Source organism: Arachis hypogaea, chromosome 12 (assembly GCF_003086295.3).
Source record: "Arachis hypogaea cultivar Tifrunner chromosome 12, arahy.Tifrunner.gnm2.J5K5, whole genome shotgun sequence".
NCBI lineage: Eukaryota > Viridiplantae > Streptophyta > Magnoliopsida > Fabales > Fabaceae > Arachis > Arachis hypogaea.
In genome coordinates this window covers 37235815-37242709 of record NC_092047.1, presented here as the reverse complement: position 1 = coordinate 37242709, position 6895 = coordinate 37235815, and the positions used below count along the sequence as shown (strand labels likewise).

At 41.6% G+C, this 6895-nt stretch overlaps 1 non-coding gene across 1 annotated transcript; it reads right to left on the bottom strand.

Annotated features, from left to right (window-relative positions):
- Positions 1 to 1029: 1029 nt before the first annotated feature.
- On the bottom strand, positions 1030 to 1133 carry LOC112731889 (small nucleolar RNA R71). Its single transcript, XR_003167640.1, has one exon. It is a non-coding gene; the product is annotated as a small nucleolar RNA R71 (small nucleolar RNA).
- Between the last annotated feature and the right edge of the window lie 5762 nt (positions 1134 to 6895).

Sequence of the window (6895 nt, the reverse complement as noted above, 5' to 3'; positions counted from 1 at the left end):
AACATTCTTCTAATTGAAGTTGCTTGATCAATCAATCCCTGTGGGATTCGACCTCACTCTATTGTGAGTTTTTACTTGACGACAGCTTCGGTACACTTGCCGAAGGAAGATTTGTTGAGAGACAAGTTTTCCCCGCATCAAGTTTATGGCGCCGTTGCTGGGGATTGATTGTGCATCAACAATGATTAGATTGGAAGATCACTAGATTGAGCATTTTATTTTGTGTATTTCATTTTCTGTTTGAGTGAATTATTTTTTGTTTTAGTTAAACTTCTTCCCTTCTCCATCTACTCTTTTGTTTTTCTTTGTTATTTTCAATTCTGTTTGTTAACCCACTAACTGTTTGATATATTGCATCACCCACAACTAACATCAATTCTGACATAAATACTGTCTGCACCTATCTTCTCTGATTGTACTTGTTGGTTGTATGACAGGGAGAAGAAGCGGGGCTTCAACTTCCTTTGATTCTGAACCAGAGAGAACCTTCCTTAGATTAAGGAGGGAGGCAAGAGGAAAACGAGTAGTTGGTGCTGAAGAAGAGGAGGAACAATTTGAGGAATACTTTGAACCAAACATGGAAGAAAACATGGAAAATCATCATGAAGAAGAGACTCACAACCATGGCAGAGGAAGTGGAGCAAACCATGCTGGGGAGGATAGAAGAGTTTTGGGCTCTTACATTAATCCAAACCCAGGCAATTGTGGAAGTAGCATCCAAAAGCCAACAATCCATGCCAACAACTTTGAACTTAAACCACAGCTCATCACCCTTGTTCAGAACAACTGTTCGTTGGAGGAGGTGTTCAAGAAGATCCCAACCAACATTTGACCACCTTCCTGAGAATATGTGACACAGTGAAATCTAATGGTGTTCATCCTAACGCCTATAGATTGCTCTTATTTCCCTTCTCACTCAGAGACAAGGCAGCCAAGTGGCTGGAATCCTTCCCAAGGGAGAGCTTGACAACTTGGGAGGATGTGGTGAAAAAATTCTTAGCAAGATTCTACCCTCCTCAACGAATCAATAGGCTGAGAGCTGAGGTTCAAACCTTCAGGCAACAGGATGGTGAGACTCTGTATGAAGCATGGGAGAGGTTCAAAGACTTAACAAGGAGGTGTCCACCTGACATGTTCAACGAATGGGTCCAGCTGCACATTTTCTATGAAGGGCTCTCTTATGAGTCAAAGAAGGCAGTAGACCATTCATCTGGAGGGTCTTTGAACAAGAAGAAGACCATTGAGGAAGCTATAGATGTTATTGAAACAGTAGCAGAAAACGACTACTTCTATGCTTCCGAAAGAGGGAACACAAGAGGAGTGATGGAGCTAAACAATGTAGATGCTCTGTTGGCCCAAAACAAGCTCATTATCCAGCAGCTGGCTGACCTCACCAAGAAGATGGAGATGAACCAAGTAGCAGCAATCTCCACTTCATCAACAACACAAGAAGGAGTAAACCAAGAAGCAGAAGGGAGTCAGGAGCAAGCCAACTACATTGGGAATTCACCAAGAAAAAACTATTATCCATACTCCAAGACTTACAACCCTGGATGGAGAAATCACCCGAACTTTGGGTGGGGAAGTGAGCAAGATCAAAACCAAGACCAGAGACGTTACAACTCTAACAATAATGCAGCTCACCAACAATTCACCCAGAGGACATCTCAACACCCCCACAACAATAACTCTCCACATAGTTATCAAAACCAAAACAGTACATCTGCTCCGAATCACTCATCAATTGATGACAAGCTCTCTAAGATTGAAACCTTCATCGAAGGAATATGCAGAGACATTCAAGACAGTAAAGCATTCAGAGAGGAAGTGCAGTCAAACATGCAGAATCAAAATGCTGCCATCACAAAACTGGAGACACAAATCAACTATCTTTTTAAGCAGCTTCCGAACCACAATTTTTGCTATGATGCCATTCAAGCAAAAGGGAGGAGTGTCAAGCTATCACACTTAGGAGTGGAAAGGAACTGAAGGAACATCCCCAAAAACCACTAGAAGAAAGCTCAATTGAAAAGGAAGAGGAGCAAGATGGAATGCAACCCCCCACGCCAAGTTTGCAGAAAGAGAAAAAGATACCCCAACTCAACGTCTCAAGAGCTCCACACCCCCAGGTATTGAAGAAAAAGGAAGATGACAACCAGTTCTTGAGATTTTTGGAAATCTTCAAGAAGCTACAAATCAACATACCATTTGCTGAAGCCATAGAACAAATGCCACTTTATGCCAAGTTTTTGAAGGAGCTAATGACTAAGAAGAGAAGCTGGAAGAACAATGAGACTGTGATACTAACTGAAGAGTGCAGTGCTATCATTCAGCATAAACTACTTTAGAAACTGAAGGATCCTGGGAGTTTTCAGATCCCTTGCATTATAGGAGAAATCACAGTAGAAAAGGCTCTTTGTGACTTAGGGGCCAGCATCAATTTGATGTCAGTAGCTATGATGAGAAAGATGAAAATTGAGGAGGCTAAACCAACAAAAATGGCTCTACAACTGGCAGACCGATCGTTCAAATTCCCTCACGGGATAGTGGAGGATTTGCTAGTAAAAGTAGGAGATTTCATATTCCCAGCAGATTTTGTGGTGCTGGACATGCAGGAAGACGCCAAAACCTCCATCATTTTGGGAAGGCCATTCCTGGCTACTGCTGGAGCTGTCATTGATGTTCAAAAGGGTGACCTCACCCTTAGATTACACAATGAAAAGATGACATTCAATGTGTTCAAGGCCATGAGTTATCCACCGGAACAATTGGGGGAATGCATGAAGTTAGATGCACTTGAGGATGAAGTACAGGAGAATTTTGAAGAAGATGAACCTGAAGAGAACGAGAGATTGGTGGAGGAAGAATCTAAATCAAGTGAAGAGGTAGCTACAACAGAAACACACATACCAGATGCACCAAAGGAAGGGAGCGAAAAATCAGAAGCACCCAAACTTGAACTCAAAGCATTGCCACCCACTCTCAAATATGCATATCTAGGAGAAAATGAAAACTACCCAGTGATCATAAATTCATCCCTCAGTCAAGATCAAGAGGACGAGCTACTCAAGGTGCTGCGGGAGCATAAGGATGCCATTGGATGGACCCTTGCTGACTTGAAGGGAATCAGTTCAGCCATATGCATGCATAAAATACTATTGGAAGATGACGCCAAGCCATCCATTCAATCCCAAAGAAGGCTGAACCCAATCATGAAGGAAGTGGTACAGAAAGAGGTTATGAAGCTTTGGCAAGGAGGAGTCATATACCCAATTTCGGACAGCCCTTGGGTTAGCCCCATACATGTTGTACCAAAGAAGGGAGGGATCACTGTGGTTACCAATGAGAAGAACGAGCTCATACCTACAAGGACCGTCACAGGATGGCGGATGTGCATAGACTACAGGAAGCTCAATGAGGCTACACGAAAGGACCATTTTCCCCTTCCATTCATGGATCAGATGTTGGAAAGACTTGCAGGGCACGCTTATTATTGTTTTCTCGACGGTTATTCAGGATACAACGAAATAGTGGTTGATCCAAGAGACCAAGAGAAAACCTCATTTACTTGTCCGTATAGAGTGTTTGCCTATAGGCGCATGCCATTTGGGTTATGTAATGCCCCTGCAACTTTCCAACGCTGCATGCTTTCTATCTTTTCAGATATGATAGAAAAATTCATTGAAGTTTTTATGGATGATTTCTCGGTATTCGGGGATTCTTTTCCTAGTTGCCTACATCACCTCGCCTTGGTATTGAAAAGGTGCCAAGAGACCAATTTGGTCTTGAACTGGGAAAAATGCCACTTTATGGTGACAGGGGGAATAGTCCTTGGTCACAAAGTCTCTCACCAAGGCATTGAGGTTGATAGAGCTAAAGTGGAACTTATTGAAAAACTACCTCCACCCAGTGATGTCAAGGCAATTAGAAGTTTTTTAAGGCATGCTGGTTTTTACAGAAGATTTATTAAAGATTTTTCAAAGATACCCAAGCCCTTAAGCAATCTCCTCCTATCTGACACACCATTCATCTTTGATGAAACTTGCATGCTAGCATTTGCACATTTGAAAATGAGGTTATCCTCTACTCCTATCATTTCCCCACCTGATTGGAACCTACCATTTGAATTGATGTGCGATGCATCTGATTTTGCAGTTGGGGCAGTGTTAGGACAAAGGAAAGATAACCTAGTTCGTGTAATATACTATGCTAGCAAAGTCCTTAATGAAACTCAAAGAAATTATACCACTACTGAAAAGGAGTTGCTAGCAATAGTTTTTACATTTGACAAATTTAGATCATACCTCATTGGTGCTAAAGTGATCATTTTTACAGATCACACAGCACTTAAATATTTGTTTGCCAAGCAAGAATCGAAGCCAAGACTAATAAGGTGGATCTTACTGTTGCAGGAATTCGATATTGAAATCAGAGACAAGAAGGGAGTGGAGAACAAGGTGGCAGATCACTTATCTAGAATTCCTCATGATCAAGGTGGAGAAAATGATACAAGTGTAAACGAGCTCTTCCCTGATGAGCAGTTGATGACAGTTCATAAAGCACCATGGTTCGCAGATATTGCAAATTTCAAGGCAACTGGAGCATTACCACCAGGGATCAATAAACATCAAAAGAGGAAGCTCATGAATGATGCAAAATACTTTGTCTGGGACGAGCCATATCTCTTCAAGAAATGTTCAGATGGAATTCTTAGAAGATGTGTCTCGGAAGAGGAAGGGAGAGAAGTCCTGTGGAACTGCCACGGTTCATGCTATGGCGGGCACTTTGGAGGGGACAGAACTGCAGCAAAGGTGTTACAAAGCGGATTCTTTTGGCCCACTCTTTTCAAGGATGCCAAAGAGCTAGTAAAAAGTTGCAATGAATGCCAAAGATCTGGAAACCTGCCCAAAAGAAAGGCCATGCCACAAAATTTCATCTTGGAACTTGAACTGTTTGATGTGTGGGGAATTAATTTCATGGGACCATTCCCAACCTCATATGCAAAAAATTACATCCTGGTAGCAGTAGATTATGTTTCCAAGTGGGTAGAGGCTATTGCAACCCCAACTAATGATAACAAGGTAGTCATGAACTTCCTCAGGAAGAATATCTTTAGCTGGTTTGGAGTCCCAAGAGCCCTCATCAGTGATGGAGGGAGTCACTTTTGTAACAAACCACTAGAAGCTCTCCTCTTACGATATGGGGTAAAACACAAAGTAGCCACACCTTACCATCCTCAAACAAGTGGGCAAACTGAGATATCCAACAGAGAGCTGAAGAGGATCCTGGAAAAGACTGTGGGCACATCTAGAAAGGATTGGTCGAAGAAGTTGGATGATGCTCTGTGGGCATACAGAACAGCATTCAAAACCCCACTTGGAATGTCTCCATATCAATTAGTCTATGGGAAAGCTTGTCATTTACCACTGGAGCTGGAACATAAAGCTCTTTGGGCTATCAAGATACTAAATTTTGACAGCATTGCTGCTGGTGCAAAAAGAATCTTGCAGCTGCAAGAGATGGAGGAATTCTGGTCACAAGCCTATGAAAACACTAAGATGTATAAAGAGAAGGAAAAAAGAAAACATGACATGCACTTGGCACCCAGGAGTTTCGAAAAAGGGCAGCAAGTACTCCTTTACAATTCTAAATTAAGGCTGTTCCCAGGGAAACTCAAGTCAAGGCGTTCCGGACCTTTCTTGGTTACAAAAGTATCACCATATGGCCATATCGAAATCACGGATGAAGGTTCCAAGAGGACTTTTACAGTGAATGGATAAAGACTCAAGCATTATCTGGGCAACATGGGGGAAGACCCCAGAGTAAAGTACCATCTCAAATAATTAAGAACTCGTCGAGCTAGCGACGATAAAAGAGCACTCTGTTGGGAGGCAACCCAACCTCAGGTAGTTTCAATTTCATCCTTATTTCAATAAAGTCACAAGTGGTTTCCCCTGTATTGAAAGGAGCTAAGTTTGGTGTTCCACACCAGAACAATCCAAGAGTGATGGTGTAATTCTAAGTTTGGTGTTCCACTAAAGAACATTGGTTAGAATTACACCCCACTCCCCAAAGAACATTGCTAGCTCCATCCAACCAAGAGAAACCACTTAGGTGTAGTTAGACTATAGGTGATCATTGCTTTGTTGATAACAAGATATGAGGGTCTCTGCATATATGCAATGTTGTGCACTGGGCAAAGAACTAGAAGCTGAGAAGAGTAGTATATATAGGAGTAGCTTTGAATTGTAAAAAAAGTTCTGGAGGCTGAGGAATTACTCTCTGTATTTACTTTCTTTGCAATTTCTAGTTTTATGATGTATTCTCCATCTTTATTTTTATTTTCAAGAGCTATGAACAACTAAACCCCTTTCATTGGGTTAGGGAGCTCTGTTGTAATTTGATGGATCAATACTAATTTTCATTGTTCTTCTTCTATCTTTCCTCTTGATTTTACTTGAAAGCTTTCGATCTTCATCCAATTGAGTAGTTATCTTGGAAGAGAAGCTATTCAAACTTGGATCTCTTTTGAACCTTGGAAGAGGAATGAAGAGATCAAGCTAGAAATGCTTTCTCATGCTGGACCAAATTGGGTTTGGATGGGTATGTGATTGTAACCCTCTCAATACTTGGTTTGGGAAATGCATGTGGTATAATCAGTGACCATACTTCATCTCTTCTCATGAGCAATTGACCAAGGAATTGGCTACTGATCAAGATTTGAGAGATTGAATTGCAAGGAATTGTAATTCAATCACTTAAGATTGCCAAGGAGATCAATGAGTGCATTGATTGAGGAAGAGATGAAAATGAACTTGATCCGGAGAATTGCAACATCTCCTAAGCCCAATGAACTCCCCATCTCTAATCTTACCCATTCTCTTTAATTTCTGCG